This window comes from Oryctolagus cuniculus, chromosome 2 (genome assembly GCF_964237555.1).
Source record: "Oryctolagus cuniculus chromosome 2, mOryCun1.1, whole genome shotgun sequence".
NCBI lineage: Eukaryota > Metazoa > Chordata > Mammalia > Lagomorpha > Leporidae > Oryctolagus > Oryctolagus cuniculus.
The window spans coordinates 173,881,804-173,907,190 of NC_091433.1; the positions used below are offsets into that span (position 1 = coordinate 173,881,804).

General features: G+C 48.8%; 1 protein-coding gene across 11 annotated transcripts in view; it reads right to left on the reverse strand.

Moving 5' to 3' along the window:
- Window positions 1-24,327, reverse strand: part of CLIP4 (CAP-Gly domain containing linker protein family member 4) — a 114,361-nt gene extending 90,034 nt beyond the window's left edge. For 8 of the 11 annotated variants that reach the window (XR_007918301.2, XR_011386722.1, XR_011386721.1 and 5 more), the window contains exon 1: window positions 2,940-3,075. The gene's annotated coding sequence lies outside the window, so the exon portion shown is untranslated. Of the gene's footprint in view, window positions 1-2,939; window positions 3,076-4,330; window positions 4,506-18,723; window positions 18,852-24,095 lie in introns of those variants that run through there. The other 3 variants (XM_051843047.2, XM_051843045.2, XM_051843046.2) reach the window with 3 other exon arrangements.
- Between the last annotated feature and the right edge of the window lie 1,060 nt (window positions 24,328-25,387).

A 25,387-nucleotide genomic window follows, 5' to 3' on the forward strand; every position in this document is an offset into this window, starting at 1 on the left:
GCTGATGTGGGCACTTGGAGAGTGAACCAGTGGATGAGGCTCTCTCTTTCTCTCTCTCTCTCTCTCTCTCTCTCTCTCTCTCTCTCTCTTTCCTCTCTCTCTCTCCCTCCCTCTCCCTCTCTCTCTTTTGTGTGTGTGTGTGTCATTCTGCCTTTAAAACAGATGAACATAAACATTTTTTAAAAGAAGTTCATTTATGCATTCAACAAGTATTTATTGAATGTTCATTACTAAGTCTGAAGCTGGGCATAAGCAAAGGGGAAAAAAAATGACAGGGGTCAGCACTGTGGCCCAGCGGGTTACGCCAACACCTGCAATGCCAGCATCTCATATGGGGACCGGTTTGAGTCCCAGCTCCTCCACTTCCAACCCAGCTCCCTGCTGATGCACCTGGGAAAGCAGCAGAAGATGGCCCAAGTGCTTGGGCCCCTGCAGTCACATGGGAGAGCCAGATGAAGTTGCTGGCTCCTGGCTTCCACCTGGCCCAGCCCTGGCTGTTGGGACTATTTGGGGATTGAACTATCAGAGGGAAGATCTCTCTGTCTCTCCCTCTCTCTGTGTAACTCTGCCTTTCAAATAAATAAATAAATGTATTAAAAAAGAAAAAAGGCATGCCCTAGTCCTCATATAGATTGTAGTCAAGTGTTGCATCCCTACAAGCAAGCTGCAGTTAATGTATAACAGCATTAAGTGTATTAAGTGCTGTAACTGACAGCTGGGTACCAGGAGAGGCCAGATTGAAGACAGTGTGGAGCTGGTATTTAGCTCAGTGGTTAAGACACCCACATCCCATATTGGAGTAGTACTTGAGTTCAACACCCAGCTCTGGATCCCAACTCCAGCTTCCTGCTAATGCACACCCTGGGAGGCAGGGATGACTCGAGTGGCTGGGATCCTGCCACCCATGTGGGAAAAACTTGGAGAGTTCCTGGCTCCTGACTTCTGCCCAGCCTAACACAGTCCCAGCCACTGCAGGTGTCTGGGGGAGTGAATCAGCACATGCGGGAGCACTCTCCTCTTCTTCTTCCTCCCCCAACCTTTGTCTTTGTCTTCGTTCTCTCTCTCTCTCTCACCCCTCCACTTCTCAAATATAAATTTTACAAATATATATACAACTCAGTGAAGGCTTCCCCAGGAGCCAATAATTTAACACTGTGATGCCCCATTGGGTAGCTACACACCACATATGACTATTCCAATTTAAAATCCATTTCTTGCATTGCTTTGGCCCCATTCAAGCGCTCAGGAGCTGTCTGGGGCTGTGTCTGCACAACACAGAAGGAATACTCCCTGGCCACAAAAAGCTGTGCTGAACAGCACCGACGGAGAACAGGACAGCCCATTCTCTGGATAAGCAAACAGCACGCCGACGCCTGGAACAACAAGTACTGACACAGGCCCAGTCGATAAGCAAGCCTGTGCAAGCAGCTCACTATAAACGACTCACAAAGGAACAGCAGCTTTAAAGTAGCCAGCTGTGTGTCTGTCAGTCTGAACAGGGAGAGGGCAGGAAGCTGTCTTCCAGACATCATCAGTCTCTGTTTCCAAATGGGAATCGTTACAAGTAATGAGACCATATAAAGAGACCGTATAAAGACCATATAAGAGGCTGGCGCCACGGCTCACTAGGCTAATCCTCCACCTTGTGGCGCCGACACACCGGGTTCTAGTCCCGGTTGGGGCACCGGATTCTGTCCCGGTTGCCCCTCTTCCAGGCCAGCCCTCTGCTGTGGCCAGGGAGTGCAGTGGAGGATGGCCCAAGTGCTTGGGCCCTGCACCCCATGGGAGACCAGGATAAGTACCTGGCTCCTGCCATCGGATCAGCGCGGTGCGCTGGCTGGCCGCAGTGCGCCGGCTGCAGCAGCCATTGGAGGGTGAACCAACGGAAAAGGAAGACCTTTCTCTCTGTCTCTCTCTCCCACTGTCCACTCTGCCTGTCAAAAAAAAATAATAAATAAATAAAAAAGACCATATAGGAGACCATATAAACATCACTTTTTGAAAAGATCTCATTGTAGGGCCATATCTGGTACACCGGAAATCAATCCTACACGTTGCAGGCATGAGCTAAGGCTCCCACACAGCAACAAGCGTGACACTCATTGCGTTTCAGGGCTCACTCTTACAGCGCAGAGAGCCGGAACAAACATGACTCTGTGTGGAAGAGTCTCGGTGACAAATGTCAGCGCAAATGTAAAGTACAGTTAAAGTACCTGGAGGTGTTACTTTATCGACATAGTTCAAAGGCAGTCTTTTATCCCGTGATGTTGCTACACTGCGAACCACAGGAGTGGGCACCTGACACCTAACTCAACCCGAGCGCCAGCACTGCGCGCCCGTCCTGCGACCCGCAGGGGTGCGCGGCAGGGCGCGTCTCTGTGTAGGGCGGGTCCCGGCGCTGCGCCCCCGACCGCCCTGCCCCCAGCAGACGGTGCAGAGTTCAGGAGTCTCGGGGTGGTGAAGGGCAGGTCGTTCGCTGTGGCTCTGAGCACAACTTAATCGGCAAGGGGAGGCGTGGGAGGTATCTGAAGCGGGCCGCGTCTGCAAACCCCCGGCGCGCAGTGCGCAGCACAGCTCTGCGCAGGGGACGCCCGGGATGTCCGCGGCGGTCACCGCGGGCGCGGGCCAGAACCAGCCGCGCGCACCTCGCCGCACCTGCTCCTAAAGGGAACCGCGCGCCAGCAACGGAAACGACAAACCCACGTCCCCACCCCGCAGACCGCGCCACCCCTGGGAGGCCTTCCCACGGCCGGCCGGCCGGCCAGCGATACTGGCGCCCGGGGGAAGGTGGCCGCCGGGCTTCCGGAGCCGCCAGCGCCTCCACGCTGCCCTCCCCGAACCGCCAACGACCTCCGGGCCCTCGCCCCGCCGCCCGCCACTGCCCAGAGCCCGCCCGCCCGCCTGCAGCGGCCCGGGAGGCCCGTGCGCCCGCGCCCCACCTGCCTCCTCCGGGTCCTGTCGGAGCGGCCGGCTGGGGACGCGGGGCGCGGAGGAAAGGCGGAGGCGCGCTACCCGCCAGGCGCCGGTCTCCCGTGCCCGCCGCCGAGCCTCCCGCCGCGCCGAGGCCGACCTCGTCCGGGCCCCTCCCGCCCGCCGCCTCCGCACCGCGCGCCGGAGCCGGGCCCCACGCGGGGTCGGCGCGCGCGCAGTGCAGGCGCCCGGGCTGCGCGCAGGCCTCGGCCTCGGCCTCGCGCACGCGCTGGGGAGTGGGGCCCGGAGACCCGCAGCGCGCGCCTGCCCTTGCTCGCCTGCAGCCGGCACCCCTGCGCCCCGCAGGCAGTGGAAGATCAGCCGCCTCCAGCGCTGCAGCGCCCGGCTGGGCTTTGCGGATTGCCCTTGTTGGGGGGTGGCGCCGTGCAGATGTTTGCAGCGCGGCGGGGCAGGCAGTGGAGAAACCCTCCTCGCGCGGACTGGAACGTGGGACAGCTGCCCAAGGCCCGCCGCGCGTAGGGTCCCCCTGGAAACCCCAGGCCAGCTTGCCCTTGTCTCACGACCTGCGCTGGAGGCGCTGCTGGCCATGCGTGGCTCCAGTGGGCTCCTCAGCCCGGTGCCTGTTTGCAGACTGCCGTGAGAAGCCTGGGCGATGCCGTGCCCAAGCTGCCAAGTGTCAGGTGGAGGCAGAAGGGAGAAGTGAGCGGTTGTCGCAGGGGTCCCCTCCTCACGCACCCTCCCTCCTGAGCCCCTGCCCCATCTCCTAACAACAGGAAGGAGATGACACCGTGGCCCCTACCATATCGGCACTGACATCCTGGTCCTCCGTCCTCTAGCGAGAAGGGTGTTTGACGCCTAATGCGGCCACTAGACTCAGAGTCGTGAGCTCTGAGCTTTGCAACCCTGAGTCAGTCCTGTGCTCCCCTAACAGCTATCCGCCAGGCGGGCCCAGACCATGTGCTGAACTTCCCTGCTCACGCAGTACAGTGCCTGGCAGCTGCAGACACGAACGAACGAACGAATGAATGAACGAACGAACGACTGTGCAAGAGCAGAGTGATTGCTCCCCCCACACCAGAGCATTCTTTCCCGTTAGAAACATTGGTTCCAGGCACTAGAAAAAGACCCCTTCCAGTTGCTTCACTCCCTCTTACAAGGCCCTCTCACCACGTGGCCACGTTTGAACCTCTCCAGCGACAAGGAACTCACCGCCTCTTAAGGTAGCCCCTTTGCCTTTGATCAGGCTTTTGAAAAAATGTCTCCCCTACATCTCCTCCTCATTGAGTTCTCTTTCTACCCCCGGAGGATTCTCAAATGAAATCGGACTCCAAGGAATCCGGACAAGCTTTCTCTGTCCCGTGGGCCGCTCCTTAGAGGCCAAGGTTACAGCCCCACTCACCAGCATGTTGAGGGATTGGAGGATGCCTCCTGGAGAGCTCTCAAGTCTGATCTCAGGAGGGAATGAGTGGCCTCTCGGGTGCACCTCTCCAAGCCCTATGCTTCTGGGAACTTGGCTCAAGATACCAACATAGTTGTCTGTTGCAGTCACATCATGTTGTTGAGTCGGGTGGGGCACGCTGTCAACTCAAACCCACAGTGCTTATGCAATATTTAAATACCGTGACCATCCCACGTCCCTGGTTGGCTGCCAGTTTCTGTCCCTGCAGCTTTGGCGTCTTCACGCACTCTCGGAGGTGATACTATGATGCAATGCTTCTTCCTCCCTATGGGAACTTCACCTCTCTTTCCCTGCTTTCCTCACACCCTGTTCATGCCCACTCCTTTCTCTGGTCAACAGAAGGAAGGCGATCTGCCTTTGGTTAGAGGCGAGCACCTGGAAATGAGATCCAGTGCCACAGAGCCACAGAAACTCAGGAAGATCTGTGTGTAGCAGAAGGAGCCACTGGTGAAGTGTCCACAGGTACACGGTTCAGTTTTGTTGCTGATTTAAATTTTCCCTCGACAACTACTAGGAGGTGCCAGGGTGTGACTAGCTGAGTAATGTTCTTGGCTAAAATAAAGGTCTCTGTGGGAACCAGCCAGGCCACTGGCTTTTTCTGCTACACCCAAACACCATACAGTAAATGGGCAAATTCTCAGGATGTCGAGCCACCAGGGAACCCTAACTGCCTCAGAAAACAGAGGTTACCCCCTCAGCCACTGTCAAGAATGCCAGCACTCACTCACGAGAGCCAGGCTTCCTGGAACACCAGCCTCCGCACCAGGTATTTCCCAGTTAACAAGGGTGGGACTGGATAGTGACATGGGACCAGCACTTGGAACTTGAACACTCCATTGGCACAGAAAGGCATATGGGATGTGGTACAGCTGTAGATGCTGAGATTCAGTTGTATCTGAAGGCACGAGGTTCTGGAACAATGCAGCAAGAAACCGCACTGCCAGAAAGTGAACAGCACAGGTGGCCAGTGTCACAGTATGGAAATGGGAGGTACTGAGTGGCCCCTGTGTGGGGACCTAAGGATCTCACTTCACTTCATTTAACAAATGAAGAAGCAGAATCCTGGAGGCTGTATCTTGGGTGCAGAAATAAGACTTGAACAGCAGCCACCTGGTCTGAAGACCTGTGTTGATCCATTCATTTGCATCACTTACATGGGAAGTTCCTTGGGGAAATCAAGGACCAAGAACAGGCTGCACAGGGCAGCAGGGACAGAGATCCAGGTGATCAGTCAGCATCTGGAAGGTCTATCAGTAGTTACCAGGACTCCAAATCATGAACAAATAGTACTGGGCAGGGTATCAATCCCAGGGGAGGAAGACAAGGACTTGGTCTCTGCAGTGTGTGTGCATAGAGAAATTAAGACTTTAGGCCCACAAGAGACACTCAGCGACCAGCACTGGGGCACCAGATTGAAACTCCACTAGCAGCCACAGTTAAGGGCAGAGTATCAGAGCACTGGGCAGAGCCCCTCACGTCTTCCTGGCTCTCATGTTTGCTGACAATATGCTCATCAGCATAGAAAACCCAGCAGAATCAATAAACTATTCGAAGTCATATTAGTTCTGCAAGATAGCCAACTACAAGATCAGTTTCTAAAAATCAACAGCCTCCCCTACATTAGCAGCAAGCAACCAGGAAATGGAATGGACAGTAGGAGGCTATTCACTGTAGCAATAAAACTCTGAAGCATGATCTCCAGGAGTTAACCTAACAACTTACAAGAACTCTATGGAGAAAATTTTGGGATATAAAATAAGACTGACTAAATGAAGAGATATGCCCAGGATAAGATGACTTTACATTATAAAAATGCCAGTGTGAGCTCTAAATTCAAGATTATGCCAAGCAAAATTCCAACAGGGACCAACATTTTAAGGGACTCAATAAACATATAAAATATATCAAGGAAAATAAAATTTGTAACCATGAAATCTATTTTGAAAAGCAATAGCAAAGAGAGGAGACTATGTTATTAGCACATAGTGAAAGGTGTAGTTTGGTGCCACCAATGGAAGGGAAAAGAGCAGTGTCACAGAAGGAGGACTCAGAAGAGGATTCACATATGAATGGGACCTCCATACACATAAGAGTGGTACCACAAGCCAGTGAGAAAGTGTGAGTTATTTGGAAGATGGTGTTGGGGGAAACTGGAGTAGTTTATAAAGAAAAATGAAGTCAAGTGACCGGCATCCACCAGAGACAAAAATGAAGTCCAGATAAATAGGAGGCCTGCATAACAAAGCTAGACAAGAATGTGTAGAAGATGAGCTCTACAGATAAGGGGTCAGAATTTACGTCAGGGCCAATGTGGTGGTGGAGTAGGTAACACCATTGTCTACAATGCCTCCATGCCATATGGGCACCAGTTCATGTCCCAGCTGCTCCACTTCTGACCCAGAACCCTGCTAATGGCCTGGGAAAACAGCAGAAGATGGCCCAAATGTTTGGGTCCCCGTCACCCAGGTGGGAGACCCAGAAGTTGTTCCTGGCTCCTGGCTTCCACGTGACCCAACCCTGGCCATTGCAGCCACGTGGGGAGTGAACCAACGGCTGGAAGATCTCTCTATATAGTCTCTCCCCTTCTCTCTCTCTCTGTAGATCTTTCAAAATAAATAAAAAAGTCTTTAAAACAAGACTGTATAAGCACAAACCATAAAGGGAAGATTGCAGATTTAACTACTTCACAATTAAGTTTCTCTTCAATTAAGAATATCAGAGGGTGGGCGGTGCGGCATAGAGGGTTAAGCCACCACTTGGGACTTCCCCATCCCATATCAGGATGGAGGTTCAAGCACAGCTGGCTCTGCTCTGCTCCAACCTAGCTCCTTGCTGATGCCTGGGAAAGTAGCAGATGATGGCCCACGTACTTGAGTCCTGCCACCCATGTGGGAGACCAAGATGGAGTTTCTGGCCCCTGGCTTCAGCCTGGCCCAGCCTGGATGTTGCAGTCATCTGGGGGAGTGAACCAGCAGATGGAAGATTCCTCTCTCTCTCTCTCTCTCGCTCGCTCGCTCCCTCTCTCCTTTCATCCCCTCCCCATAACTCTGTTTTTCAAATAAATAAATATGGGCTGGTGCTGTGGTGTAGTAGGTTAAGCCTCCACCTGCAGTGCTGGCAACCCATATGGGTGCTGGTTCAAGTCCTGGTTGCTCCATTTCCAATCTAGCTCCCTGATAATGGAAACAGTGGAAGACGGCCCAAGTGCTTGGGCCCCTACACCTGCGTGAGAGACCCAGAAGACGCTCTTGGCTCCTGATTTCAGTTCAGCCCAGCTGCACAGTTGCGGCCACTTAGAGAGTGGACCAGCAGATGGAAAACCTTTCTCTCTGTCTCTCCCTTTCTCTATCTATAACTCTGCCTCTCAAATGAATAAATCTTAAAAAGTAAATAAAATAAAACAAATAATCTTTCTAAAAAGCAACTAGGGGTTGCTATCTAAAATATGTAAGAAACATTTTGCGAATCAACAAAACAAAGTCAGAAAACCAATTCTAAAAATGAGAAAGGGCTGGGAATAGACAATTTGTAGAGGGAAAAGCCAGAATGGTCAGCAAACACGGGGCAGACACTCAGACTGGTTAGGAATCAGGGAATGGAAGTGCAAACAGCGTGATGCTACTCACAGCCACTGTACACCGGGCTACATTTTAGAATCAGCCCTCCAGAAGGAGGTGGGAATCCTAACGGGTGCCATTTGGTGATTGCCAAGGTGCAAATACTGTCACCACCGCAGATTTCAAGCCACCTGTGTGCCATCATTGAATAAAACACCTCCATGAGCCAGCTCCAATACACCATGGCTTTCCCCACCAGCACAACAAAAATCAGGAAAATAATCCCAAATACGGGCAAAAAATAGGGAAATGGGGAACTTCGGACACTGCTGGGGGAGCTTAGGCAGGCAAATACTTTCTGGGGAGCAGCCTGGAGTATTTGGGGGGTGGGGAATCATCCGTACGCTTCACTACTCCAGTCCTGCTCTAGGGATACCTCAAAAGCCCCCGGCAGCATTAGTGGATGCCACTTCCTCCTGTGCTTCACAGAGGTCACTCTGCTGGCTGGTCACTCAGTCACCAGTGCCTTGCCCAGTTCCTGGCCTTAAATGCCACCTCTATTTTCATGATTTTCATAATTCCCAAATCTGTATCTCCAGCCCTAAACTTCAAACATACAAGGGTACTTCAGAAACTTCATGGAATATGGATGTTTATTTTGGAGAAAAACAAAAACATTGAAATCCATGCATGCAAGGAGTCTTCAAAATGTTCGTGGAAATGCCCTTTATGAAAATTCTCAGCATGGATTACAAAAAGCATTGTCCCCAGAGTTACTTATCTTTTTTAAAAAAGATTTTATTCATTTATTTGAGAGGTAGAGTTACAGACAGTGAGAGGGAGAAACAGAGAGAAAGGTTTTCCATCCGCTGGTTCACTCCCCAAATGGCCGCAACGGCCAGAGCTACGCCAATCCAAAGCCAGGAGCCAGGTGCTTCTTCCGGGTCTCTCATGCAGGTGCAGGGGCCCAAGCACTTGGGCCATCCTCTACTGCTTTCCCAGGCCACAGCAGAGAGCTGGATGGGAAGAAGAGCAGCCGGGACTAGAACCGGCATCCATATGGGATGCTGGCGCCGCAGGCGGAGGATTAACTTACTGCGCCACAGCGCCGGCCCCAAGTAATTTATCTTTTAATTCCACTCTACCCCAAGATTTCTGAGTTACCCCCAAATATCCAGCTGCCTACTCACTACCTACTTCACAGCAAACAACACACATCTCCAATGTAACACATTTGAATCAGAACCCTTCCCCATAACCTTTCTCATCTCAATAAACTAAATGGCAACTCTGTGTGCTCAGTGGGGTCATCCCTCCTTCTCTCACATTTCTGGATTCCCCCAACCAAAGTGCTTGTCCTTAATCTTTAAAAGGTTTATGACAGAGACAGCTGTACTCCTATGTTCATTTCAGCACCATTCTCAATAGCTAAGATATGGAACCAACCTAGGTATCCATCCAGGGATGAATGCATAGAGAAAATGTGGTGTATTTACACAATGGAAAATTAGTCAACCAGAAAAAGAAGGAAATCCTGTCATTTGCAGCTACATGGATGGACCTGGAGGATGCCATGTTAAGTGAAATAAGACAGGCACAGAAAGACAAAGATAGCATGTTCTCACTTATATGTGGAAGCTAAGCAAGTTGATTTTATAGAAATAGGAAGTAAAATAGTAGTTATCAGAGGCCAGGAAGTTAGGACAGAGAGAGGAGAGTGAGAGACTGGTTATTGGGAACAAACATGAAGTTAGACAGGAAAGTAAGCTCTAGTGTCCTATAGCACAGTGGGGTGATTATAGTTGACAATAACTTATTGTGTAATTCAAAGTAGCTAGAAGAAACAATTCTGAATGTTCCCAACATGCTTTCAGTGAGAGCAATGCTAATTGCCTTGGCTGAACATCGTGCATTGTATACATGTATTGAAACACCACATTGTTCTCCACATATGTAATATTATTATGTGCCAATTAAAAATAAAAAGCTCGAGGCAGGCATTTGACCTATCAGGTAAGATGTGCTCATCCTACACTGCAGTGCCTGGGTTCAGCTCCCTACTTTGGTTGCGATTCCAGCTTCCTGCTAATGCACACCCTGGGAGGCAGCAGGTGATGGCCACTCATAGGGGAGACCTGGATTGAGTTCTCAGCTCCTGGCTCTGGCATTTGGGAGTGAACCAGTGGATGGGAGTGTGTACTCTCTCCCTATCTCTTGAATAAACAAATTTTTTGAAGATATTATCTTTTTTGGAAAAAAAATGTGACATCATCTATGGAGGAAATTCATTAGTGCTACAGGTATTCTTAGAAACTGACAGCCCCCAAGCCGGCGCCGCGGCTCACTAGGCTAATCCTCCGCCTAGCGGCGCCGGCACACCGGGTTCTAGTCCCGGTTGGGGCGCCGGATTCTGTCCCGGTTGCCCTCTTCCAGGCCAGCCCTCTGCTGTGGCCAGGGAGTGCAGTGGAGGATGGCCCAGGTGCTTGGGCCCTGCACCCCATGGGAGACCAGGAAAAGCACCTGGCTCCTGGCTCCTGCCATCGGATCAGCGCGGTGTGCCGGCCGCAGCGCGCCAGCCGCGGCGGCCATTGGAGGGTGAACCAACGGCAAAGGAAGACCTTTGTCTCTCTCTCTCACTGTCCACTCTGCCTGTCAAAAAAAAAAAAAAAAAAAAAAAAAAAAAAAAAAAAAACTGACAGCCCCTGGAGCCAGGAACTCTGTACTGTTTCTTTTTGGGTTTGCCTTCTGTGGACCTGTCTCCACTCTGTCTCAAGGCTGCAAGTGTTGCCCACCAGCTGAAGGGGACAAAAAGCTGAAGAGGACTCAGCTGAACTGCACAAGCCTCATCACCAAGTGGGTGCTTCTCATTCCTGGTTGCACATTCAAATCACCTGTATATATGTTACAAACTAAGTCCTGCAGACACCATCACATATCCTAATGCAGTGGTCTAACCTAGAATCATGCTAGCCTCTAACTGTTCTTTCTTTGGCAGACCAAGTTCCCAAGAAAACACCAACAATTGAATTTTCAAATCCAGCTGGTTCCCAGGCGCTCCAGTGGGGCCACTCCCAAGCAGCACATGACACAGCCCCTTGCAAACATCTTTGTAGGCCAACAGAAAGGAAAAAGAAACAAAGGGAGTGTTTCATGACATCAAAATCAAAACTGCCACTGTGGCCCAAGAGCCGAGGGTTCCACATTGACCACCCAAGTACGTGGCCACCAAACACCTCCAGAAGCATCTCTGGAATACAAAGTTTCATCCACTCAATTCCCATGCAGATGTCATTCCAGTAATTCCCCTCCCATTGATCAAGCTCCTCAATGGAACTATCATTTTATAAAAAACGTGCAGCATAAAGGATTGGCATTAAAAGCTACCAGGAGGATACAGTCAGCCGCATCCAAACAGTAGGACCCCTGCAGGACAAAGAACCTGACTCTGACAAGCACAGAAACTAGCCCAGGGGAAACGTTACAGGTCAGAGGCACACAGCGCGCTATCCAGAGCCCATACCTTGCTTGGATCTGGACTCACACAAAGAAATGTTTAAAAATTCTTGGGTAAATTTTCACCAGGGGGGCCGCCACTGTGGCGTAACGGGTAAAGTCACTGCCTTCAGTGCTGGCATCCCATATGGGTGTTGGTTCGAGTCCCGGCTGCTCCACTTCTGATCCAGCTCCATACTATGGCCTGGGAAAGCAGTAGAAGATGGCCCAAGTCCTTGGGCTCCTGAACCCGCACGGGAGACCCGGAAGAAGCTCCTGGCTCCTGGCTTCGGATTGGCGCATCTCCAGCCATTGTGGCCAACTGTGGAGTGAACCAGCGGATGGAAGACCTCTCTCTCTCTCTCTCTCTCTCTCTCTATCTGACTCTCCTTCTCTATGTAACTCTGACTTTCAAGTAAATAAATAAACCTTTTAAAAAATTGTTAACCAGGAGTAGATATTAAGTGAAATTAAGAAATGTTTGTTCATTGTGTTAGGTATGATAATAATATTAATTATGTCTTTATTAAAAATTCTCACCAGAGATTCATATGGAAGTATGCTTCATGAGATTTTTTTAATCACTTATTTATTTGAAAGAGAGAGAGTGTGAGAGAGAGAGATCTCCATCTGCTCATTTACTCCCCAAATACCAGCTTAAAATCAGGAGTCAGAAACTCAATCCAAGTCTCCCACATGGGTGGCAGGGACACAACTCCCTACGTCATCCGCCACTCCCTCCCAGAGTGTGCACGGTCAGGAGGCTGGAATGAAGAGCGCAGCCAGGACTCTGTCCCGGGCACTCAGCTACGGAGCGCAGGTATCCCAACAGGCGGCTTAACTGCTGTGCAAACACCCACCCCTGCTCAAAGATCTGAAATCTGAGATTGCTTTAAAGTGCCCCATTAAAAATAAGTATATGATGGGGGCATAAATGAAAAAAAAAAACAAAAATATTGATAACTTCTGAAAGCAGATGGATATGTTACTGTTCCTTCTTTTGCATAAGTTTGAAATGTTTTCCAAGATAAAAAAAAATTGGTCTAAAAAAAGAAGCCCCAAAAAGATGGGAATTTTAGCCTATTTTTATCACTGCTAGATCCCAAGTACATAGAAGAGCATCCAAAGGGTAGTAAAAGATTCAACAAATACATTGTGAGCGAGCGGGTCAGGCTCTCGGGATTTCAGTCTGGGTAAGGTAGAATGTTACGTCCAAGGAACTGGGAAACCACAGAAGCTGACTTTGTATCACACGCCTGCACACAGTGGAAATGCAAAGCTTCCACATCGCCTAAGCCCCATCGAGTCACCTCACAGAACCCGTGTGGTTCTGACCCGGTTCACTGTGAACCATCAGCAGCTTTAACAACGTCTTGATTAAGGGGTTGAGAGAATGTCAGACCCACTGGAGCTGCCAGCAACTGGGCAGAAAGCAGCTGGCACCTTGTCAACCAGGGATCACATGACTCACCTAACCAAAGAGAACCCTGGACAGCCCAATTAGCCGCTACCGAATCCCAAGGAACTCTCCTTTGTGGCAAAAGCAGCATTGATAATAAGATCGGTTCTGACATTCCTCATCTAAACCGTATTTGAAACAGCAGGGAACAGTCGAGGCGAAAATCAATGCAAGTTGCTTAAGAGCCACCTGGGGTCCAACCAAGAAGAGTAAGTTATAGATTATCTGTTTAAGGCCCATCCGAATGTATCATGCAATATGGTTATTATCCTCAAGATAATCACAGCCACAAGACACCGAATGGCACTAGTCGGACAACAAAATTGCACACTGGTCCATCAGATCACCAGAAACGCGCTCAGTGCCTCCTACGTGAAGGGCAGCGTGGAAGCTGTAACCGGGCGTGAGCCTATGCCTCGTTTGCGGGGAGAGGAAGCAGAGGGTCGTGCCGGCAGCGGTGGGAAGCCCTGAGTCATCCCTCACTGGCTCTGCAGCCCTATGACTGAATTTCGAGCCTCAGTGGCTCTGCGGTAAAATGAGCCGAAGGACACCTGCGTCAGGGTGTTGTACACCCAGAACAGGCCTGCCTCCACGCAGGTGCTCAACAAACAGCCGTGGTCCCAAATCACTGGAGAAAAGGAACCAACCACCGGCAGAAGAAACGGCCCGTACCCAGGATTTCCCGGGGCGAGGTGGCTGGGAAAGGCCTCAAGGAAGAGACGTGTTTTGAGCTGCACTGAGACAGAAGATCTAGTACGCAAGGAGATGGCGTCCACTGGGTGCTTACTACGTGCTGTCCATGTATGCCTCTGCAAGATAAACATCATGCTGCTTTCACTTTTCCAGTCAGAGAACCAAGGCTCAGAGCAGAGAGATGGCTGGCCCAAGACCGCACAGTAACTCACAGAACTGGGATTTGAACCTGGGCCGTCTGGTTCCAGAGATAAACTCATGAGCATGATGATTTGCAAGAGAAAAGGCTTGGCAGCGTGCGTAGTGGCTGGTCGGGCAGAGCCTCTCAGGCCATCCGGCCGCTCTAACAGAATGCGGTAGACCAGCTGGCGCATACGCTGCAGAAATCCACTCCTGCAGGCGGAAGTCCCAGACCCAGGAGCTGGCTGAGCCCCCTTCCTGTTCCTGGGGAAGCCAAGGAGCGCTCCTTGGGAAAGGAGGGAAAGGAGCCGGCCAGCCCCTAAGCCTCGCACCCCACGCCTGTGGCTCCACGTAGGGGCCCATAAAAGACTTCGAGCGTTTTGGGGTGGAATTTATCAGCTGAAAAAGTCGCCTTGAGATCCTGCCCTTACCAATTCAACCTAGAGCTTCTCAAGATAGACAGTGATTTGTACAAGTGATTTCCCCACAAACACCGTAGCTTCTGTCTTCAACGCGCGCTCAGCAAGAGTCTGCATCCAAAATGAAGTTGGGAGGAGTTCCAGAGGCGTTGGGGGTGGGGGGACACTCTTGCTTCTGCCTATACCATCACACCTCATTAACTGCTTTATCACATAGCAATAACACCCACCTGTCAACACGTTAGCTTCTTGGTTACTACATAATCCTGTAATGATACATCGTCTTTGGGAAGTGTGCCCATTGACAGAGGCAGGTCCCAGCAAAGAAACAATGGCCATGCAGCCTGCTGGGATGCTGTCCTACCCAGCTTGCCACTCTTGCTCAGCTTCTCTGGGCACCTTAGCTTCTAAAATGTTTTGTTGTTGTTCATTTTTGTTTGTTTTGAGAGGCAGAGAGAAAGAGAGAGAGAGAGCGAGCGAGTGAGCTCCCATTTCTTGGTTCACTCCCCAAATGCTCACAACAGCTGGGACTAGGCCCAGCAAAAGCCAGGAGCCAGAAATTCAATCCAGGCCTCCCACTGAGTGGTAGGAACCCAAGAACTTGAGCTATCCCCGCTACCCCCCAAAGTCTGCATGGGTAGGAAACTAAAATCGGGATCTGAAGCCAGGTTTCAAACCAGGTACTGGGGTGTGGGATGCGGGCGTCTGAACCACCAGGCCTCACCCCGCCTTCTGTTTCTCTAGCGTCAGCAGTGCCCGAATTCCGACTCCACAGCAGGGAGTCACTCAAGTCCAGTTGGTCGAGTGAGACACCACACACCTACTCGGGAGCTGGTTTTCACCAATTCAGGGGCACTGTTGCTGGGAGCAAGAGCCTGGCACCTTTGCAAACAGTACCCAGGGCCTCTATTGCAAAGGCCTGTGTGGGTCTCAGCTGAGATGGGCCACCCTCAGCATGCTGGCCACATAGTCCTCAGCTTCTGCAACCCAAAGAGACCCAGGAAAAAAAGGTATGGGAATGACTGGCATTGTGGCATAGCAGGTTAAGCCACTGCCTATGACACTGGCATCCCATAGGGGTGCCCGTTTGAGGCCTGGCTGCTCCACTTCCGATCCAGCTCTCAGCTGATGTGCCTGCCTGGGAAAGCAGTAGAAGATGGCCCAATCACTTGGGCCCCTGCACCCTTGTGGGAGACCAGGAGGAAGCTCCTGGTTCCTGCTTTGGTCTGGCCCAGCCCTGGCCTTTGTGGCTATTTGGGGAGTGAATCCGTAGATGGAAGATATTTCCCTCTCCCTCTCCCTCTCTCTCCTTCTAACTCTGCCTTTCAAATAAATAAGAATAAATCTTAAAAAAAGAGAAAAAGAGAGATGTGGGTGGTGAGGGAGGCTCTGACTCCTGTTTGTGAAACACGTACTAAGTAATTTTCAGTGTTAGTAAGTACCATTAGCTACATCCCTCTCCTTAAGGACTCTATAACCTTTGTAAATTTTATTATATTTTAGTTTTGTAAACATTTATTTATTTAAAAGAGTTATGAGAGAGAGGGAGACAGAGAGAGAGAGAGAGACATCCTCCATCTGTTGATTCACTCCCCAGATGGCCACAACAGCCAGGGTGGGGACAGGCTGAAGCCAGGAGCTTCTTCCAGGTCTCCCACGCAGGTGCAAGGGCCCAATCACTTGGACTCATCCTCCACTGCTTTTCCCAGGCCATCAGCAGGGAGCTAGATGGGAAGTAGAGCAGCTAGAACGTGAACCAGCACCCATATGGGATGCTGGTGCCGCAGGTGGCAGCTTCACCCACTACATCACAGCTCTAGCCCCAAGAACCTGAGGTTTTAAAGTCAGGACTGAGAGATTTCCTGGAAGGGGGTCTAAGCTTTAAAAACAGAACAGTAGGGGCCGGCGCTGTGGCGCAATGGGTTAACACCCTGGTCTGAAGTGCTGGCATCCCATATTGGCGCCTGTTCTAGTCCCGGCTGCTCCACTTCCGATCCAGCTCTCTGCTATGGCCTGGGAAAGCAGTAGAAGATAGCTCAAGTCCTTGGGGCCCTGCACCTGCATGGGAGACCCAGAAGAAGCTCCTGGTTCTGGCCATTGAGGCCAATTGGGGAGTGAACCATTGGATGGAAGACCTCTCTCTCTCTCTCTCTCTCTCTCTCTCTCTCTCTGCCTCTCCTCTCTCTGTGTAACTCTGACTCTCAAGTAAAAAATAAATAAATCTTAAAAAAAAAAAAAAAAGAACAGTGCCAGGCAAACTGGATCTAATTGGTCGCCTTACAGGCAGACTGAAGTTCAAGTTCATAATTAGCTTTGGGGCATAAATAAATAAAATTAAATAACCTGGCCTCTCAGAAACTCAGCTCCTGTATTATAAAATGGGTATCATAGTAGTTTATCTCATGTTTCTTGTAAGAATTCAATGAGATGGTATGTGAAAATAACTTAGCACAGGGCCTGATACTAATTGCTCAAAAAGAGTAATTAACACATGCACATAATTGCTAAATACAAGACATATCATTTAGGGGCCAGTGCTGTGGTGCAGCAGGTTAAGCAGCCACCTGCAATGCCAGCATCCCATATGAGCACAAGTTCAAGTCCCAGCTGCTGCACCTCCAGTCTAGCTCCCTGCTAATTCCTGGGAGGTTGGCCCAAGTGCTTGGGCCCCTGCACCCATGTGGGAAACCCAGATGGAGCTCCAGGCTCCTGGCTTCAGACTAGCCATTGCAGCCATCTGGGGAATGAACCAGCAGATAGAAGATCTTTCTCTCTCTCTCTCTCTCTCTCTCTCTCTGTCTCTCTCTCTCTCTCTCTGTTTCTCATTCTCTCTGTGTCACTCTGCCTTTCAAATACATAATTTTATTTTTTTAAAGATTTATTTTATTTATTTGAAAGACAGAGTTACAGCGAGAGGTAGAGACAGAGAGGGAGGTCTTCCATCCGCTGGTTCACTCCCCAGGTGGCCCCAACAGCCAGAGCTGCGCCGATCTGAAGCCAGGAGCCAGGAGCTTCCTCCAGGTCTCCCACGCGGGTGCAGGGGCCCAAGGACCTGAGCCATCTTCTACTGCTTTCCCAGGCCATAGCAGAGAGCTGTATTGGAAGAGGAGCAGCTGGGACTAGAACCAGTGCCCATATGGGATGCCAGCGTTTCAGGCCAGGGCTTTAACCCGCTGTGCCACAGCGCCAGTTCCTCAAATACATAATTTAAAAAAAAAGTTTCCATAGAAGTAGAATTGACAGATAAATATATGTTGCCAAATAAACTTAAAATTCATACAAACAAGTAATTTTTGTACCAGTATGTCCCATATTTTTAAAATTTTCATCTCACATTAAAATTTAACCAGGTAGCTGATATTTTTGTTCCCCAAAAGTGTCAGCCTATGTAGAAAAGGTAGAACTTACATTAGAGGAAACAAAAAATGCTGCAAAGATAGCTATGAAAGCGTTGTAACGTTTGAGAAGGAACACCTGAGATCCAGCCCAGCGCATCCAGGTGTGATGCAGAGTACACGGGAGGGGGCGGCGCTGTGGTGAAGCAGGTAAAGCCGCTGCCTGCAATGCCGGCGTCCAATACAGGCACTCTCCTGGCTGCTCTCCTTTCCATCCAGCTCCCTACTAATGGCCTGGAAAAAGCAGCGAAAATGGCCCAAGTGTTTGGGCCCCTGCCGCTCACTTGGGAGGCCTGGAGGAAGCTCCTGGCTTTGGCCTGGCCAAGCCCTGGCCATTGGGGCCATTTGGGGAGGGAACCAGCCAATGGAAGATCTCTCTCCCTCTCTCTCTCTCCCTCTCCCTCTCTCTCTCTCTCTCTGTCTCTCTCTCTCTCTCCCTCCCTGCCTCTCTCCCCCTCTCTTTGTGTAACTCTGACTTTCAAATAAATAAATATTTTTTAAAAAGAAGGATATGCCGGAGAGTCAGAAACAAGGTGCTGAGTTCCTGGGGTAAGGCAGGAATCAAAGGCAGAGACGCTTGGAGAAAAGGAAGAGCCTGGATCTACACCTCCACCGGGCCCCGTCCCTGTGAGAGGGATGACAGCCAGGGAGATCCGTGTGCAGCTGCCGCCAGAGGGTGGGGGCCAGAGCCGTGGAGAAGGAAGGTGTGTTGTGGGGAAGGCGTGGCCACGGTTCTGAAGGGGAGCTGTCCGTCACATCAGGACGTCCCCAGGTCCCTGCAGCCTCCTCAGTGATGACCAGAGTGAGCAAGTGGTATGGATCTGCAGAGGCCTCTTGATGGGGCTTAGCTAAGTCCACAGGGAAAGGTGGGCACTTAAGGCCCGCCCGCCCTCCTCCAGCAGTGAGAAGACACTGAAGTCACGGGATTCCTTCAGTCCCCCCAGCGCTTTCCCCACTCCTGAGGGTCCCCACAGGGTCCTTCCGCCCTCCAGAAACAACAAAGCTCTTGAAAGACAGCGATTCCAGTGCACACAGAGGGCTTGGGACCTCAGGGCAACTTCCCTGTGGGGTCTGTGTTGCTGTTTTTGACCTCCCACACTCATTGCTTTCTTCCTCGTGTGTGTGCACAAAACCTTACTCGTGTGACAGATGAAAAAGCCAGGGCCCCGCGTGGCAGCTCTCCCCCAGCAGGGCAGCTCCTCTCTAGAAACACTCCCCAGCAGGAATCTTCCAGTTTGATCCAAAACAGCAACTGGTGCAGAACATCTGCTAATCCAAAAAAATGAAAATAAAAATTCCAAATTCTTTGGACTTTGGTATTTTCAGTTGGGCTCCTGGAAATATCAAAGGATATATGTCTCTCAACTTGTAGGGATACCAACTAATCAGGCTTTTTGGATTATATTACATTGTATTACATTATATTATATTGTCAAGATGTGAAGTGGTACTAAAGTTTAAGTTATGAAAATGTAAAATGCTACTGATACAAATGTCCAAAAGTTAAAGTCTAATGATCTTATGTTACCAGGCATGATGGTTATTTAATGAGAAGGCCCAGAGGCCTAAAAGGGATAAGTGCTTTTTTAAATCTTACCATAGGGGCCGGCGCTGTGGTATAGTGGGTAAAGCCGCTGCCTACAGTGCAGGCATCCCATATGGGTGCTGGTTCAAGACCCAGCTGCTCCACTTCTGATCCAGCTCTCCTATGGCCTGGGAAAGCAGTGGAAGATGGCCCAAGTCCTTGGGTCCCTGCATCTGCATGGGAGAACTGGAGGACACTCCTGGCTCCTGGCTTTGAATCTGCACAGCTCTGGCCGTTGCGGCCGTGTGGGGAGTGAACCATTGGATGGAAGACCTCTCTCTCTCTCTCTCTCTCTCTCTCTCTCTTTCTCTCTGCCTCTCCTTCTCTCTCTGTGTAACTCTGCCTTTCAAATAAATAAATAAATCTTTTAAAAAAAATCCTTCCAGGCCGGTGCCGCAGCTCACTTAGCTAATACTCCGCCTGCAGCGCCGGCACCCCGGGTTCTAGTCCCAGTTGAGGCTCCGGATTCTGTCCTGGTTGCCCCTCTTCCAGTCCAGCTCTCTGCTGTGGCCCGGGAAGGCAGTGGAGGATGGCCCAAGTGCTTGGGCCCTGCACCCGCATGGGAGACCAGGAGGAAGCACCTGGCTCCTGCCTTTGGATCGGCACAGCACGCCGGCCGCAACGCGCGGGCCGTAGCGGCCACTTCGGGGGTGAACCAATGGAAAAAGGAAGACTTTTCTCTCTGTCTCTCTCTCTCTCTCTCTCTCTCTCTCTCACTGTCTAACTCTGCCTGCCCAAAAAAAAAATCCTTCCATAGACTTCTAGTTTAGACCATCAAAGATCAGAGATGGGACTCGAGCACCCCTTGACTTGCATCCTCTTAAAAGTTTCCTCTTAAACCTCCTGACGTGAAATGGACACTATGGGAAACGGTGACTTGATCAGCATAGCCCTGACTGTTAACAAACAACTTAATACATTATCCCTCTTAGTAGTTTTTTTTTTTTTTGTCTGTTCTACTTAATATGACTGGTTTAATTCTGTAATTAATACACAGTTATTCTTAAGTGTTGAAAATTAACTGAAATGTGATCCCTGTTAAACATAAGAGTGGGAATAAGAGAGGGAAGAGATGTATAATTTGGGACATGCTCAAGCTGACTTGCCCCAAATGGTAGAGTTAGAAACATACCAGGGGATTCCAATTCAATCCCATCAAGGTGGCATGTACCAATGCCATCTCACTATTCCAAGTGATCAATTTCAGTTCACAATTGATCATAATGAAAGGACTAAGAGTCAAAGGGAGCACATAAACATGTCTAGTACCTGCTAACACTAACCAATAGAATAAATAAAGGGGAGAGTGATCCAACATGGGAAGTGAGATACTCAGCAGACTCATAGAATGGCGGATGTCCTAAATAGCACTCTGGCCTCAGAATCAGCCCTAAAGGCATTCGGATCTGGCTGAAAAGCCCATGAGAGTATTTCAGGCATGGAAAGCCAAGACACTCTGGCAAAAGATCTCTGTGAGTGAGATCCCAGTGGAAAGAACAGGTCTTCAAAGAAGGAGGTACCTTTCTCTGAAGGGAGGAGAGAACCTCCACTTTGACTATGACCTTGTCTAAACAAGATAAGAATCGGAGAACTCAGAGGGCTTCCATAGCCTTGGAAACTCATGACTGGAGCATAGGGAGATTACTGATGCCATAGACAGGAGTGTCAATTGGTAAAGTCAACAACAGGAGTCACTGTGCACTTACTCCTCATGTAGGATCTCTGTCCTTAATGTGCTGTGCATTGAGATTTAATGCTATAACGAGTACTCAAACAATATATTTCACTTTGTGTTTCTATGGGGGTGCAAACTGTTGAAATCTTTACTTAATGCATACTAAACTGATCCTCTGTTAAAAAAAAAAAAAAAAGAAAGAAAGAAAGAAATTATCAACTCCCAACTTGACTCTCACTGGGATTAAACATGACAATAGGTCTGATCTGATTTCATCATCATTTTAAAAAAATCATCTATTATTTTTCACTTTATGTTTCTGTGTGGGAGCAAACTGTTGAAATCCTTACTTAATGTATAGTAAGCTGATCTTCTGTATATTAAGATAATCGAAAATGAATCTTGATGTGAATGGAAGGGGAGAGGGAGTGGGAAAGGGGAGGGTTGCGGGTGGGAGGGACGGTATGGGGGGGAAGCCATTGTAATCCATAAATCGTACTTTGGAAATTTATATTCATTAAATAAAAGTTAAAAAAATAAAATAAAATAAAAAAATAATAGATGTGTCACACTTATGCACAATATCAATAGTAGAGCAAACTGTGAAGAGGGACTTACAGGGACTGTCTATACCATCTACATTTTCCTATAGGCCTGACAAATAAGTCTACGGACTTTAAAAATGTCTAACATCTATTCCTGAGTTCCTCTCTTTTGAGAGACAGAAGGTAACAAAGTGAGAAAAAGGCAAAGAAGGCCTTCTGTAAGTGGACGGGTCTACAAGAATCCATTGCTTTCAACAGACAGCAACAAACAGTTTAAAACTAAAAACATAATACATTTATATTAGCACCAAAAAGAGGAAGACATGTATAAGTCTAACAATATATGTACATATTTACATGAGGAAAACTATAAAATATTGATGAAAGACCCAAAGCTCTAAATGAATGGAGATATTATACAATGTATGCATATATCATATAGTATCCTGTAAATATGTACAATTTTATATGTCTGTTAGAAAGCGGTTCTTTTTGAGATTTATTTCATATATTTGAAAGGCAGAGTAACGGGGGGTGGGGGGAGATACAGAGAGAGAGAGAGAAGGAGAAGGGGGAATGGGGCGAGAGAGATCTTTCATCTACTTGTTCACTCCCCAAATGGCCACAGTGGCCAGAGCTCTGGGCCAAACCAAAGCCAGGATCTGTGGGGAGTGTGAGCCTAAGGACTTAGGCCATCTTCTGCTGCCTCCCCAGGTGCATTAGCAGGGAGCTAGACAGAAGTGGAACAGCTGGGAGTCAAACTGGCACTCTCAGGCAGTGGCTTAACCCACTGGGTCACAATGCCAGTCCCTGTTAAAAAGTTTTAAGGTGAAAATTCTAATGAAAATAATCAATAAATGGAGAGATCTTCCATGTTTGTAGACAGGAAGACTCAATATTGGTAAGATGTTAGCTATTCCCAACTCTGTAGATTCAATGCAATCCCACTCAAAATCCCAGGCAACTGTTTAGTAGAGATTGACAAGCCAATTCTGAAGTTTATGTGGAAAGACAGAAAGTAGCCAACACAATTTTAAAGGAGAGGAACCAGTTCAGAGGATTGACACCACTGGGCATAAAGATATCAAGACAGTGTGGCCCTGGCAAAAAAGAGACAAAGAAACCAAAGGAACAGAACAGAGAGCCCAGACACAGACCCACAGGAGCACAGCCAGTGGATGTCTAACAAAGGGCCAAAGGCAACTCAGTGGGGAAAGGGGGGACGATGAGACAGCCACAGCAAAGAGATGAGTCCAGATAGAGACCTCACACCTTCCACAAAAGTAAACTCAAAACGAATCACAGACATAAATGCAAAAGCCAAAGCTGTAAAACTTCTGGGAGATAACATAAGGTAAAATTTAGGTGACTGGGTATAGTGGTGACTTTTTAGATAGGATGGACACCAAAGGCATAATCCATGAAAGACTGAACTGATAAATTATACTTCATTAGAATTAAAAACTTCCACTCTGTAAAAGACCCTGTGAAGGTAATGAAAAGGTAAGACAAAGAGGAAAATTCTTATAAAACACACATCTGATGAAGGACTGTTATCCAAAATTATACAAAGAACTCCTAAAATTCAAAACTTTTTGCTCAGTTTTTAAAAATGAACAAAAGACCTAAAAAGACACTTGGTCAGAGAAGATTTACAGTTAGTAAATAAGCAAATGAAAAAGTATTCACATCATATGTCATTAAGGAATTGCAAATTTAAAAAAACAATGAGATATTACTGCATACCATTAAAATGGCTCAAATCCTAAACACTGACAACACCAAACACTTGTAAGGATGTGACCCAATAGGCGCTCTCATTCGTTGATGATAGGAATGCAAAATGGCACAGTCACTCTGGGACAGTTGTGCAGTTTCTTATAAGGCTAAACACAGTGGTACCAAATGATCCAATAATCACTCCTTGGCATTTAACCAAGTGAATTGGAAATTTAGGTCCACACAAAAGTCTACAGATGAATAGCATCTTTATTCATAATTTCCCCAAGCTGGAAGTAACCAAGACCTCCCTTAACGGGTAGATAACTGGTACATATATACAATGGGATAATATGCAGTGACAAGAAGTACTGTGCTCTCAAGCCATGAAGAGACATGGAGAAACCTTAAATGCTTAAATGTTAAGTGAAAGAAACCTGTCTGAAAAGGCTACATACCATATGATTCCAATTATACAGCATTCTAGAAAGAGCAAAGCTATGGTGACCGTTAAATAATCAGTGGCTGCAGGGACTGGAGAAAGGAGGGAAGGGGGAGTAGATGACGCACAAGAGGTTTCTCAGGGCAGTGAAACGGTTCTGCACAATCCTATAGTGGTGGATTCGTGGCCCCAGGCACATCATTTGTCAAAACCCACAGAGCGAACACCACCAAGAGTGAATCCTAACATAGGCTATGGGTTTTAGTTAGTAAGAACCTATCAGATGGATCCATTGATTATCACAAGGAAAACATGTGGACTGTGGAACATTTTTAACAGCTTTGTAGCACTGACCTGACTCTCTGGTCAGGCTATTATCTATAAAAGGACGAATTTCTGTAAAACACAAACAAAATGAACATGGCTGAGACTCACGTTCATTTGCCTAAGACCACACAGCGCTTCATGAGGATACTCGGCACTGCCCTAGCAGGAGTGAGTTCCACCAGGGGGCTGGGTGGGCAGGTTTTATAGTGAGACTTACCCAAATCTCGCGACTGTCTCCTCAGTGTCGTCAAGGAAAAGGATGTTCAATCCCTCATTCGGTGAGAGTACTAGTTGTTTAGAGTGTTGTCTGGTGTACGGGAGTGTGTGGTGTTTACATCACGGGCTCCCTGGGGCCCCTGTGCAGATTCCAATCACAAAAGGCCAGGGTGGTGATGGCAACTTTGGCTGGCTCCCTCTGGTGGAGTTCTCCTTCCAAGTGCACCAGCCAGTGTTCCTACAGACACCAAATACATAATAATGACGCGAGCTCTGGCGCTATGGATACCGGATTTAAAGGGCCAGAGACTGTTCATTATAACCCTACTCTACCTTGTAGAGCGCCAGTAGCAATGGCAAAAGAAGAGGAATCATCAATGGGGTCTGGCCTCTTCCCTCTACAGTAAGGAAGAAGCCCAGAAAGCTCTAAAAGATGTCTCCAAGTCACTAGCAAGCCGTTAGGGACCTTGGTCAACCTGAATCCCAATCCAGGGCTCTTTCCATGTCAGCTTTCCTGAAGCTTTGCCAACTTCTTCTTCAAGTGGGAGAAGCAAAGATTGGTTCCAAAGTTGGAAGCACCATTAAGACATAAGCTCCAATCATGTGCTGGAGCCTATAGGACACAGATTGCATCTCATGTCATGACATCCGGGAAGGTAATAACTGAGGGAGTGACGGCCCACCAGAGATATGAAGGCACTTCAAAAACGGGGGTGGGGGGGCTGTGTTGTGGTGCACTGGGTTAAGCTACCACCTACGATGTCAGCATCTGTGTGAGTGACAGTTTGAGTCCCAGTTGCTCCACTTCCAATCCAGCTCCCTGATAACATGCCTGGGAAAGCAACTGAAGAGGGCCCAAACTTGGGTCCCTGCCACCCACATAGAAGACCCAGGTAGAGTTCCAAGCTCCTGGCTTTGGACTGGCCCAATCCTGGCCATTTGGGGAGTGAACCAGGGGATGGAAGATCTCTGTGTGTGTGTGTGTGTGTGTCTCTCCCTCTCTCTCTGCAATCTGTCTTTCAAATAAATAAATAAATAAGACAACTATTTTTAAAAAGTCCATGGAAACGTAAAATTAAAAGATATGTTTATGAGGCCAGCACTGTGGCATAAAAGGTTAACTCTCCACCTGTAGTTCCGGCATCCCATATAGGCCCTGGTTCGAGTCCTGGCTGCTCCACTTCCTATCTAATGTGCCTGGGAAAGCAATGGAAAATGGCCCAAGTCTTTGGGCCCCTGTTTCCACACGGGAGATCCAGAAGAAGCTCCTGGCTCCTGGCTTCAGATCAGCCC